At 37.3% G+C, this 14,119-nt stretch overlaps 1 long non-coding RNA gene across 1 annotated transcript; it reads right to left on the bottom strand.

The window, feature by feature from the left end:
• Positions 1 to 3,398: 3,398 nt before the first annotated feature.
• LOC132554020 (uncharacterized) lies at positions 3,399 to 11,613 on the bottom strand. Its single transcript, XR_009554380.1, has 2 exons — positions 10,160 to 11,613; positions 3,399 to 10,128 (listed from the first exon to the last, which is right to left on the bottom strand). It is a non-coding gene; the product is annotated as an uncharacterized LOC132554020 (long non-coding RNA).
• Between the last annotated feature and the right edge of the window lie 2,506 nt (positions 11,614 to 14,119).

Here is a 14,119-nt window from a genome sequence, read left to right as displayed (position 1 = left end):
TAGACACGCGGCGTCGACACACCGATTCTCTCAAAGGACGACCTAAACATACTTCATAACACAGTCTCAGACGACGACAGACGAAGACACTCTCAGGCAACGACAGACACAGACTCCAGTATAGACACGCAGGCGTCAACACAAAGACTTTCTTAGGTGACAACCTAAACAAACTTCATTACAGATGCTCTGAAGACGACAGATACAGACTCCAATATAGTCTCGCAGGCGTCAACACAGTCTTTCTCAGGTGACGACCTAAACAAACTTCATTACAGAGTCTCAGACACGACCGACAAAGACACTCTCAGGCAACGACAGACACAGACTCCAATATATACAGTCTCAGTAATACATTGCATAACCTAACCTACCGTATACTCATTCTATTATCTGTCATGCAACGTACGAACTGCTAAATTGTAGTGAAACCTTTTTAAGGACTATCAGAAAATTAAAGATCCAAACAGCAAAATAAATCGACAAAAATCGAAATATACAAATAAAAAAACCAACAACAACAACATTGTCAGTGCAAGAAAATCTCAGTCGATATTTGGAGTTTTATTTTGGAAAAATAATAAAATACATTCACTATTGAATATATTTTCATTCATCACAACCTGATTGTTGTGACTTTTCAAAGAAGATCTATAAAACTGCGTACCATCACTTTGGTTGTTCATCTCAGTACATACACTGTTCACTAGTCACTGGTACGATACAGAATAGAGTGGATGTAATTCTCTACTTGGATATGTATTTAATACTTACCAATATGAAAAAAAGGTTTCAAAATCATGCAGTCGTAATTTCTTCGCTTAAGCTATATATGTCTGCACTACTTCATTAATAAAGAGCACTTTCTGACTACCTTTGTTCGTTTTCATTCTTACCTTCAAGATCACGTGTACGCTATTGTCTAATCTGTTTTACAAGATTTTTTTACACCTACAAAATTCAAGTCGAGGCTGTATTTGGCTGAGAATACCATCTGTACTTTAAGAGTTTAAAAGAGAATTTGTGTGAGATATGTGCGCTTTAGGAATTCTATAGAAAATGTGTGTGAGTATCCTGTACACTTTAGAGATTTGATAGGAAATTTATGTGAGAATGTCCTATATACTGGCGAGACTATAGTTTTAGAGAGAGAATTTGGGTAAATTTGGGTAAATTTCCAATATATTGGTAGAGACATCATTTCCCGACGGAATATTCGTTTGAGAATGTTCTACTTACTTAACAGACATGATGAGACGGAGAATTTGTGTCAGAATTTCCTATATACCGGAGGAACATTGCGTCAGATAATCTTCGTGAAAATATCTTTTATACTGGAGAAACTTAAGTTTGAGACAGAATATTAGTTTGAGAAATCCTACATACTGCAGTCATTTTATTTGGACACAGTTTATTTCTGAGATAATATCCATTGTACTTGAGAGACTTTAATTTAAGACAAAATGTTTGTGTGAAAATATCCTATAAACAGGAAATACACTTCATTACCCGGCGGAATATTTGTCTCAGAATATTTTTCATACTGGAGGATCTCGATGAGACAAGACTATGTGTTAAAATATAACGCGGAGAGTTTTAATTGGGACGGAATATTTCTCAGCATGTCCTGTATACTAGAGAGACTCTAGTTTGAGACAGGATGTGTGTCAGAATATCTTATACTCTGGACAGACTTCAGTGCGAGTCATAATAATTGTACCAGAATGTGCAATGTACAAGTACTTTTCTCCTAACAAATACCTTAGTTATTCCTAAATAATACCCTGGCTATGCCTCAATAACACCCTGGTTACACCTAAATTATACCCCGGTTACACCTCAATAATACCCTGTTTATTCCTCAATAACACCCTGGTTACACCTCAATAATTCCCAGGTTAATCCTCAATAACACCCTGGTTACACCTCAATAACACCCTGGTTACACCTCAATAATACCCTGGTTACTCCTCAATAATACCTTGGTTACTCCTCAATAATACCCTGGTTAATCCTCAATAATACCTTGGTTACTCCTCAATAATACCCTGGTTACACCTCAATAATACCCTGGTTACACCTCAATAATACCCCGGTTACACCTCAATAATACCCTGGTTAATCCTCAATAATACCCTGGTTAATCCTCAATAATACCCTGGTTACACCTCAATAACACCATGGTTACACCTCAATAATACCCCGGTTACACCTCAATAATACCCCGGTTACACCTCAATAATACCCTGGTTACACCTCAATAATACCCCGGTTACACCTCAATAATACCCTGGTTACTCCTTAATAATTCCTTGGTTACTCCTCAATACCCTGGTTACACCTCAATAACACCCTGGTTACTCCTCAATAATACCCTGGTTACTCCTCAATAATACCCTGGTTAATCCTCAATAATACCCAGGTTAATCCTCAATAATACACTGGTTACACCTCAATAATACCTTGGTTACTCCTCAATACCCTGGTTACACCTCAATAACACCCTGGTTACTCCTCAATAATACCCTGGTTACTCCTCAATAATACCCTGGTTACACCTCAATAACACCCTGGTTACACCTCAATAATACCCTGGTTACACCTCGATAATTCCTCGGTTACACCTCAATAATTCCTTGGTTACTCTTCTATAATACCCTGGTTACTCCTCAATAATACCTTGGTTACTCCTCAATAATACCTTGGTTACATCGCAATAATATCCTGGTTACACCTCAATAATACCCTGGTTACTCCTCAATAATACCCTGGTTACTCCTCTATAATACCCTGGTTACTCCTCAATAATACCTTGGTTACTCCTCATAAATACCCTGGTTACTCCTCAATAATACCCCGGTTACACCTCAATAATACCCCGGTTACACCTCAATAATAACCTGGTTATTCCTCAATAACACCCTGGTTACACCTCAATAATACCCTGGTTACTCCTCAATAATACCCCGGTTACACCTCAATAATAACCTGGTTATTCCTCAATAACACCCTGGTTGCATATCAATAATACCCCGGTTACACCTCAATTATACAATGGTTACTCCTCTATAATTCCCCAGTTACACCTCAATAATACCCCGGTTAATTCTCAATAATACCCTGGTTACTCCTCAATAATACCTTGGTTACTCCTCAATAATACCCTGGTTACTCCTCAATAATACCCTGGTTACTCCTTAATAATACCCTGTTACACCTCAATAATACCCTGGTTACTCCTCAATAATACCCTGGTTACACCTCAATAATACCCTGGTTACACCTCAATAATTCCTCGGTTACACCTCAATAATACCCTGGTTACTCCTCAATAATAACGTGGTAACTTCCTGATAATGCCTGTCCTTTTATACTGAAATAACAGCAATAACTTAATATTAATAGTCATATATTTTATTGTAATGTCAATATTATAAATTCAGAACAAGAACATGAAACATCATTGTAGCCACACATTTCCTCTTATTTTCAATATTTTGCCAAACAGCAAAAGGGAGATAACCTGAGAATAAGTTTCTCCATCACAAAAGCCTGGGATAATATATAGAGGCTTCAATGGCTTCATTACTATTTCAGCAACACATGCAGGTAACGAAAGATCACAGTCTGATCTCATAGGGGTGAACATCTCAATATGGAGTTAAGTCTATGTAAAAAAAACCAGATAATTCCCAACACTAGGTCAGTTCTCTGTTGTACAAATAACTCCCCAACACTGGGTTAATTCTGTCATACACAGATAACTCCCCAACACTGGGTTAATTCTCTGTCATACACAGATAACTCCCCAATACTGGGTTAATTCTGTCATACACAGATAACTCCCCAACACTGGGTTAATTCTCTGTCATACACAGATAACTCCCCAATACTGGGTTAATTCTGTCATACACAGATACCTCCCCAATGCTGGGTTAATTCTCTGTCATACACAGATACCTCCCCAATACTGGGTTAATTCTGTCATACACAGATAACTCCCCAATACTGGGTTAATTCTCTGTCATACACAGATACCTCCCCAATACTGGGTTAATTCTGTCATACACAGATAACTCCCCAACACAGTGGTAATTCTCTGTCATACACAGATACCTCCCCAACACTGGGTTAATTCTGTCATACACAGATAACTCCCCAATACTGGGTTAATTCTCTGTCATACACAGATACCTCCCCAATACTGGGTTAATTCTGTCATACACAGATTACTCCCCAACACTGGGTTAATTCTGTCATACACAGATACCTCCCCAATACTGGGTTAATTCTGTCATACACAGATACCTCCCCAATACTGGGTTAATTCTGTCATACACAGATTACTCCCCAACACTGGGTTAATTCTGTCATACACAGATACCTCCCCAACACTGGGTTAATTCTGTCATACACAGATACCTCCCCAACACTGGGTTAATTCTGTCATACACAGATAACTCCCCAACACTGGGTTAATTCTGTCATACACAGATACCTCCCCAATACTGGGTTAATTCTCTGTCATACACAGATAACTCTCCCAACACTGGGTTAATTCTCTGTCATACACAGATACCTCCCCAATACTGGGTTAATTCTGTCATACACAGATAACTCCCCAACACAGTGGTAATTCTCTGTCATACACAGATAACTCCCCAACACTGGGTTAATTCTGTCATACACAGATAACTCTCCCAACACTGGGTTAATTCTCTGCCATACACAGATAACTCTCCCAACACTGGGTTAATTCTCTGTCATACACAGATAACTCCCCCAACACTGGGTTAATTCTGTCATACACAGATAACTCCCCAACACAGTGGTAATTCTGCTTCGTAAACAAATGGCTCCCTGCTGATGAAGTCTGATTATAACAACCCGGTCCTTAAGCAACCAAACAGCAAAAAATCACATCATTGATATTGCATGATTTCAGACATTTGGTTCATTCTAGTCGGAAGCAATGTGCAGTATTACAAAATAGTATTATTTACAATATATGGATGAATAACTGTACATAATAATGAGACTATCAATTGGTAGATTTTCCCATGACGGTAAAAAATAGCTATAAAACAAATTGATCCATAATCTTAATCGTATCTATTATAAAGATAATTGGACAAGAATGACATTAAAAAAGTACTTAAGTATATACATAGTTATATGGTACACATAGTCAGGGTTATTGTCCATGTAAATACAAATTTATACATTCAAATTCAATTCATTAATTTCCAAAAATATTTCTTCACATTACCAGAAATAAACTTCTCAATGGAAGTATTGGCTTCATGTTGTGTCTTCTTCCCAACATTACACCTTTCTACTAGAGATAAGTTGGGGCATTACAGAAATATCTCTCACACCTGTAGACTGATACTGTTCAGTACACATAAGTCAGGGCAGTACAGAGATATCTCTCACACCTGTAGACTGATACTGTTCAGTACACATAAGTCAGGGCAGTACAGAGATATCTCTCACACCTGTAGACTGATACTGTTCAGTACACATAAGTCAGGGCAGTACAGAGATATCTCTCACACCTGTAGACTGATACTGTTCAGTACTCAACAGTCGGGGCAGTACAGAGATATCTCTCACACCTGTAGACTGATACTGTTCAGTGCTCAACAGTCGAGGCATTACAGAAATATCTCTCACACCTGTAGACTGATACTGTTCAGTACACATAAGTCAGGGCAGTACAGAGATATCTCTCACACCTGTAGACTGATACTGTTCAGTACACATAAGTCAGGGCAGTACAGAGATATCTCTCACACCTGTAGACTGATACTGTTCAGTACACATAAGTCAGGGCAGTACAGAGATATCTCTCACACCTGTAGACTGATACTGTTCAGTACTCAACAGTCGGGGCAGTACAGAGATATCTCTCACACCTGTAGACTGATACTGTTCAGTGCTCAACAGTCGAGGCAGTACAGAAATATCTCTCACACCTGTAGACTGATACTGTTCAGTACACAACAATCGGGGCAGTACAGAGATATCTCTCACACCTGTAGACAGATGCTGTTCAGTACACATAAGTCAGGGCATTACAGTATCTCTCACCCCCGCAGTACAGAGATATCTCTCACACCTGTAGACTGATACTGTTCAGTACACAACAGTCGGGGCATTACAGAAATATCTCTCACACCTGTAGACAGATGCTGTTTAGTACTCAACAGTCGAGGCAGTACAGAGATATCTCTCACACCTGTAGACTGATACTGTTCAGTACACATAAGTTAGGGCAGTACAGAGATATCTCTCACACCTGTAGACAGATGCTGTTAAGTACACATCAGTCGGGGCAGAACAGAGATATCTCTCACACCTGTAGACTGATACTGTTCAGTACACATCAGTCGGGGCAGTACAGAGATATCTCTCACACCTGTAGACAGATGCTGTACAGTACACATCAGTCAGGGCAGTACAGAGTTATCTCTCACCCCTGTAGACAGATGCTGTTCAGTACACATCAGTCGGGGCAGTACAGAAATATCTCTCACACCTGTAGACTGATACTGTTCAGTACTCAACAGTCGAGGCAGTACAGAGATATCTCTCACACCTGTAGACTGATACTGTTCAGTACACATAAGTTAGGGCAGTACAGAGATATCTCTCACACCTGTAGACAGATGCTGTTTAGTACACATCAGTCGGGGCAGTACAGAGATATCTCTCACACCTGTAGACTGATACTGTTCAGTACTCAACAGTCGAGGCAGTACAGAGATATCTCTCACACCTGTAGACTGATACTGTTCAGTACACATAAGTCGGGGCAGTACAGAAATATCTCTCACACCTGTAGACAGATGCTGTTCAGTACACATCAGTCGGGGCAGAACAGAGATATCTCTCACACCTGTAGACTGATATTGTTCAGTACACATCAGTCGGGGCAGTACAGAGATATCTCTCACACCTGTAGACAGATGCTGTACAGTACACATCAGTCAGGGCAGTACAGAGTTATCTCTCACCCCTGTAGACAGATGCTTTAAGTACACATCAGTCGGGGCAGTACAGAAATATCTCTCACACCTGCAGACTGTCAGCAATTTGATGTCCCGACTAGGAGAAACAAATTGATGCCCCAACTAGGAAATGAAAGCTGACCCATTTTAGAGATTTTTAAACTGAAAATTCAATAAAAAAACAATACAGAACATATTCCATAAAACAGAAAATGGACCATCCTGTTGGACACTGCTATTTACCTTATAACTAGGAATTTAAAGTTCGAAAGGTTTTTGTTACTAAGTAAACTGTGATGTCCAGAGACTACTGAGCAGAGATTCTGTCAAGTAATTGATAAATGGTCCTTTTCAAATTAAATTGGGGTACTTTTTAAAATTTCGAATGGAATTCCAGAAAATTGCTGGGATGAAAACCGTGTTTGTCTCAGTATGTCTCAGTAACATTGGCTTAATTTTTTTTCTATCATCAGTGTCATCAAGGAACACATATAAATAAGATGGCATGGACTTGTGACTGGTTCTCATTGTTTATAAAAAAACACAAATCATGGTGTCACATACATTTTGACAGCACACAAAAACAGCAGAGTAAAAAAATTGCCTGTTTAAATTCATATCAACTCAAGAAAACTGTTTAAAAAAAGTAAGAGAATCTTCCATTTGTTTTCATTTAACATAGATTCAAGTTTTTTTCTCTCATGTGTCTACACACTTGATTAGGTGAGAGGGTAATATTGTGACTCTGTTGTACTTTGAGCACAGGTAGAAACAGAAATGCCTTATATATATAAAACTACAATTAAACATATCAAAAGTTCTGTAATAAGTATTCTTGGAATACATAGCAGCTGTCTCTGACCCAGCCGACTTGAACAAGGGTAAAATCTGGATCATCAGTGGCGATAAGCACTGCTAGCCCAAATGATAGCTACTTACTGATCACAGACACAAGGAAAGACCCCACAGGTAAGGGAGGTAACCTCTTCAGGTAATGGAGGTAACCTCTTCAGGCAATTACAGTAAACATTCATCCCGGCCTAACTGTGCAGTAAGTAAATGGGGAAATGGTACCCATGGCTAGTCTATCATCACTTCACTATGATTTCAAAATATCTAAAATATAACGAAATGACGGAGGAAATTTCTAGTGAAAAATGAAAATTGTAGGTTTCAATTCAGATCCACCAATACAGCACCAGATTCCCTAGCTATACAGATGTAAGGAAGGTGAAGACGTATCCTATAAAATCCTACTACTTTACTAATCATTTGCTGTAATAACGATGTGACGAAACACAAGGGGTTCACAAACTATGAAGACATACTAGTATCAAATCAATGTACAATATTATCAAGGCATTACATATATATATATATATATGTATATATATATATATATTATTATCATTATATAAAGTTAATGTTATCTCTAATCAATATAGCAAAAATAGTCTTTGCCTCTTGTGCTATGTACAATGATTTATAATAACAGACTTCATTTTTCATAAACTGTTTACTTTTAAAACAAGTATGACATATTTCGGTATCAACCCTGCTAAAGCAGATTCTGTTTATTGACTGAGCTAATCTCAAGCTTTCATCTAGATCTGAAAATCCACTGTTTTTGCATCGTAAAATATATAAATAAAAGAAACGCTGTATACTAAAGCTACTGAATGGAGTCAACACTTGAATTGAAAAAAAATCACTGAATTGTAGGACGTCCAAAGGAACACAAAATATCCAAAGCCTTATTTTAGTCATTGGTGGCTACTTCACTGATCATCATGAGGGAGGCCCGTCACATGCTATATCCAGAGCAAGTTGAGTCAAATGTTTCGATACAATGTCGTCAGCACAGGATGATAATTAGCCTCAGCTTCTCTATTACATAAGGAACTAAACAGGACTGATCAATTGATTATTAAAGTTAGTTAATAAAGGTCAAAGGTAAAAATCAGGTAAAAGAAATGCCAGTAAAAATAAAATATAAGACGAATATATTCCTTCACCAGTGGATAAAATATGAATAAGTTAATAATTCTTAAGAATTCCTTGTAATCAATTATAGAACACAATTCACAGTCAGACTACTATTAAGTTATATATGTTTCAACACACTTTATATGTTGTTTAACATCTTTGTAATTAAACCAAGAAATAGTATTCCCTTTTTTGTTCTGAAACTGTCTTTAAAATGATGTAAACAACCTAGTTGCCAAATTGTGGACACTTAACAGTAAATGTCACAGGCTGATAACATCTTCCTTTTCCTCATCAAAAGCTACCAGGGACTGCCTCCTCATCCTCTTCAAAACCTTCTACCTCCTCTTCTTAACAATCCTACTGCCTCCTTTTCTTCTCCTAAACCTCCTGCCACACTTTCCTCTACAAAACTTACCAGTTTCCTTTTTACTCTACAGAATTTACTAGCTCCATATTTCCTCCATAAAACCTTTCACCTCTTCTTCCTTAAAAACACCAACTACCTCCTCTTCCTATACAACCTACTGGCTCCTCTTCCTATAGAAAACAAGCCATGTCCTCTTCCCCGACTGACAGTACTCTCTTCTTTTCCTCTACAAAACTTACTTTCTCCTTTCCTCTACAAAGTTTACTTGTTCTTTTTCCTCTACAAATTTTACTTTCTCCTTTTCCTCTACAAAACTTAACTGTTTCCTTTTCCCCAACTAAACCTATGGTCTCCTGAACTCTAAAACTTTCACTTTCAATTAGCATTAAATATTTCGTAATCCCTGATATGATTCATATTTGATATCCTAGATTTTAACTTTGGAAATCTAAGCTATAAAATGTACATCATATAAAGTGTTAAATACTTCACGTATCAAATGCACAGTATTTTCATGAGCAATTCTTGCTATCACTAGTCACTATAACCTTTCATTACCTGTGATTACTTTGGCAGTCAGTAAACTGCCAAATAGACTTATAATGTGTATCCCGATTAGAGTCAATGTTCGCAGATACCATTATTAAATGTAACCTCAATCAACTGTATATCACAACAATATTCAGGATGCTTATGCAGCATAATCGGTTTCAGCAAGTTAACTGCACCTGTGATTTTTTTACATCATGTACACTGCACCTGTGATTTTTTTACATTATGTACACTGCACCTGTGATTTCTTATACTTGGTACACTATCTCTTTCACTCAACCCAAATCCATGTGATTTGCTTTGCTTGAACATGTGATTGGTTTTAAACACAACTGTTTTTGTGACCTTTACTAGATAACCTTTGAACCCATCTGACCCAATATCAGAGCTTTTCATTCTTAAGGATTGTATCCTAGACTCCATTCATACTTTTACTGAAACTACATTTCAACTGTTTTAATTTTTAATCTTTGACCTTGGACAACTAACTGTGTGAGAAGGTCCCCGCACCAAAATCTAGCTGCCAACCAATGGAGGAGGTAGAAAAAAAGAGGGTCAAAGGGAGACAACTCTGCAACACATGACAACAAAGAGAACTTCAGAAATGATGCAGGACGAAGAAGATGTGCAGAAATATTCATGACCTATACAATAAATTATTCATGCATTTTTTTTATGAATCATTTAAATATTAGTTCTGATGACCAGAAACAACAGGAAAAGCATGTAGACCTTAAGATTAATACATATTAATTGCAGGTTATTGAGGAAGCAGCGCAGGGGATATTCAAACGAACGGTCATGACAAGTAAATACCATAGGTAAACAAGTATAGGTAAACAAGTATATACCACAGGTAACATTCAACTCTTCATATCTACAAAAAAAAATCTACAGGTTACTAAAATTCTCTGAACAATAGAACATTAATGCCATTTTAATTAACATTGATTGCAGTATTTTTAAGAAAAAGTTTTTAAATGAATAAATGAATTCATTTTCAAAGAATTAAAAATATCTTAATAGGACAATTTCACCCACTTTAACCAAGCTGAATATTTCCTGAACATCTGTAATCCACTAAAATGACATGCATATAGAAACAGGGAGAATGAAAAACTTCAGGATATTTTAACCATTGGAGGCATGCACATTAATCTCTCATGGAGAATATATATACTGTATACACAAATATATACAGCTGTAGCTTGTAAGGCACTGTTATATAAACATTAGGGAACATGTTAACACTATAAGATGATACAGAAAAACGGACAGAGTGTCTACAACCGTGGTCAAAAGACACACAAACACAGGAACTCTGTATAACTGTGGTCCATAGACACACAAACACAGGAACTCTCTAAAACTGTGGTCCATAGACACACAAACACAGGAACCCTCTATAACTGTGGTCCATAGACACACAAACACAGGAACTCTCTAAAACTGTGGTCCATAGACACACAAACACAGGAACCCTCTATAACTGTGTTCCATAGACACACAAACACAGGAACCATCTATAACTGCAGTCCATAGACACACTAACACAGGAACCCTCTATAACTGTGGTCCATAGACACACAAACACAGGAACTCTTTAACTGTGGTCCATAGACACACAAACACAGAAACTCTCTATAACTGTGGTCCAAAGACACACAAACACAGGAACTCTTTAACTGTGGTCCATAGACACACAAACTCAGGAACTCTTTAACTGTGGTCCATAGACACACAAACACAGAAACTCTCTATAACTGTGGTCCAAAGACACACAAACACAGGAACTCTTTAACTGTGGTCCATAGACACACAAACACAGAAACTCTCTATAACTGTGGTCCATAGACACACAAACACAGGAACCCTCTATAACTGTGGTCCATAGACACACAAACACAGGAACCCTCTATAACTGTGGTCCATTGACACACAAACACAGGAACTCTGTATAACTGTGGTCCATAGACACACAAACACAGGAGCCCTCTATAACTGTGTTCCATAGACACACAAACACAGGAACTCTCTAAAACTGTGGTCCATAGACACACAATCACAGGAACCCTCTATAACTGTGGTCCATAGACACACAAACACAGAAACCCTCTATAACTGCAGTCCATAGACACACTAACACAGGAAGCCTTTATAACTGCAGTCCATAGACACACTAACACAGGTACTTTTTATAACTGTGTTCCATAGACACACCAACACAGGAACCCTTTATAACTGCAGTCCATAGACACACTAACACAGGTACTTTTTATAACTGTGTTCCATAGTCACACAAACATAGTAACTCTTTATAACTGTGATCCATAGACACACAAACACAGAAACTCTACAACTCCATATGCACAAACAATGCAAGAATTAACTGTGTTGCTAGGGCTTTACAAATAGATTATAAAAGTCACATTTCATGCTCCATCTTTCCTATTTTTGACTCTGTTCACACCATATGTCTCTTTCAGTGGAAATCTCACAGATATTCACATACTTACAGCACCTCCAATAAGTCATCTGTCCTTAATTAAAAAAATCAATCAAATAGAACTGATGAATGTAGGCAGATGTAAAACCTCGAGGAAACATTTTGAATGTACAATCAAACCTTGTTATCTTCAACTCAAGTAAGTCCCTGTTTACCGGTAATTAAAAGGTATTTCATCAGTCCCAGCCAAAAAGTTCATGCCAACATTTGAACTCCTCTATATCGAATTCTCCTATAACTTGAAATTTTTCCCATGGTCCCGCTGACTTTGAGATAACAGGGTTGGACTGTATCAGTATTGCTTTCAGTAGACACAATCATATGTCCTATTTATACATCCTTCTATCATCCTCACACTCACCAACCAGTGACCTTGGTGAAACAACCACCATTCCCTAAACAAATCCTAAGTAGAGAAAAGAGCTTCGTATGAATGAATCTAAGTTACAGTTCCATAATTATCATTTAAAAATTGATTTTTGGCATTCAACAGGATAACAAAACAAGAAATTCTCACATATGGCCGTCTATATCTTAGGTGGGCAGTTTATGTCCATCACAAATGGCAATCCATCAAAGCTAGGCAGTGTCTGTTCTTTATATCTATGACTTTCCATTTCACAGCTTGACAGTTTCTGTCCACGAGAAAAGGCTGTCCATTTCTCTGGTAGGCAGATTCTGTTCATTACAAACGTATGTCGAATTCAAGTGGGCTGTTTCTATCCATAATAAAAGGCAGTCCATTCCTCAGACAAATAGCTGTCCATTTCTCAGGTTTACAGTCTCTATTATAAAATGCTGTCCATTTCTCAGGTTTACAGTTTCTATTATAAAATGCTGTCCATTTCTCAGGTTTACAGTTTCTATTATAAAATGCTGTCCATTTCTCAGGTTTACAGTTTCTATTATAAAATGCTGTCCATTTCTCAGGTTTACAGTTTCTATTATAAAATGACGTCCATATCTCAGGTAGACAGTTTCTATTATAAAATGATGTCCATTTCTCAGGACAGTTTCTGTCCATCACAACATGAGAAATGTTGTACCTGTATTGTAAGCTAGTTCCCTTAACTTGAGAATGTGTTTGTCAAGATCTCTGTCACAAATGTCAGAAATATTCTAGATTTTTTTAGTCAAGATTTAGCCAAGAAATATACACATTTCTACCAAAAAAATATTTTTTTTTTAAATTCTCACTGCTTTATACTGATCTTAAATTTTACACAAGATGGAAAATTGTTTTAATATGAGAAGTCAGGGATCCTGCGAAAGAAGTGAACTACATATAACGAATTGTATAAATGCTGATTTTGGTTCTTTTGCAAAAACAAGTAGTTGATTAATTTTTATCTCTCTGAAATCAATTTTTGTATTCATACAGACAAAGCCTAGAGGATCCCAACTTGTGTTGATATTTTAACATTACATCCGTCTTACATTATCAGAAAACCATGTCTAACATTACTTTATGGAAGATACCTATATCAATATTGAGTAAAATGGTTGAAATCTGAGAATACATCCTTATAACTTCACCCAAGTCAAACACAGGTACAAAGCAGTTATCATAACGTACCAATAATCAATTCTATCAGCATCTGAATCCAAGCTTAATCCAGTTGGTACCATTCTGCTATCAAGGTTTAAGAAACATCATTTCTGTGGGTGACAATATCCGCCTTCAAAGTTAAA

Source organism: Ylistrum balloti, unplaced genomic scaffold (genome assembly GCF_031769215.1).
Source record: "Ylistrum balloti isolate Yb309-2 unplaced genomic scaffold, AGI_CSIRO_Ybal_v1 Utg370370, whole genome shotgun sequence".
Lineage (NCBI taxonomy): Eukaryota > Metazoa > Mollusca > Bivalvia > Pectinida > Pectinidae > Ylistrum > Ylistrum balloti.
This window is presented reverse-complemented; position numbering and strand designations above follow the sequence as displayed.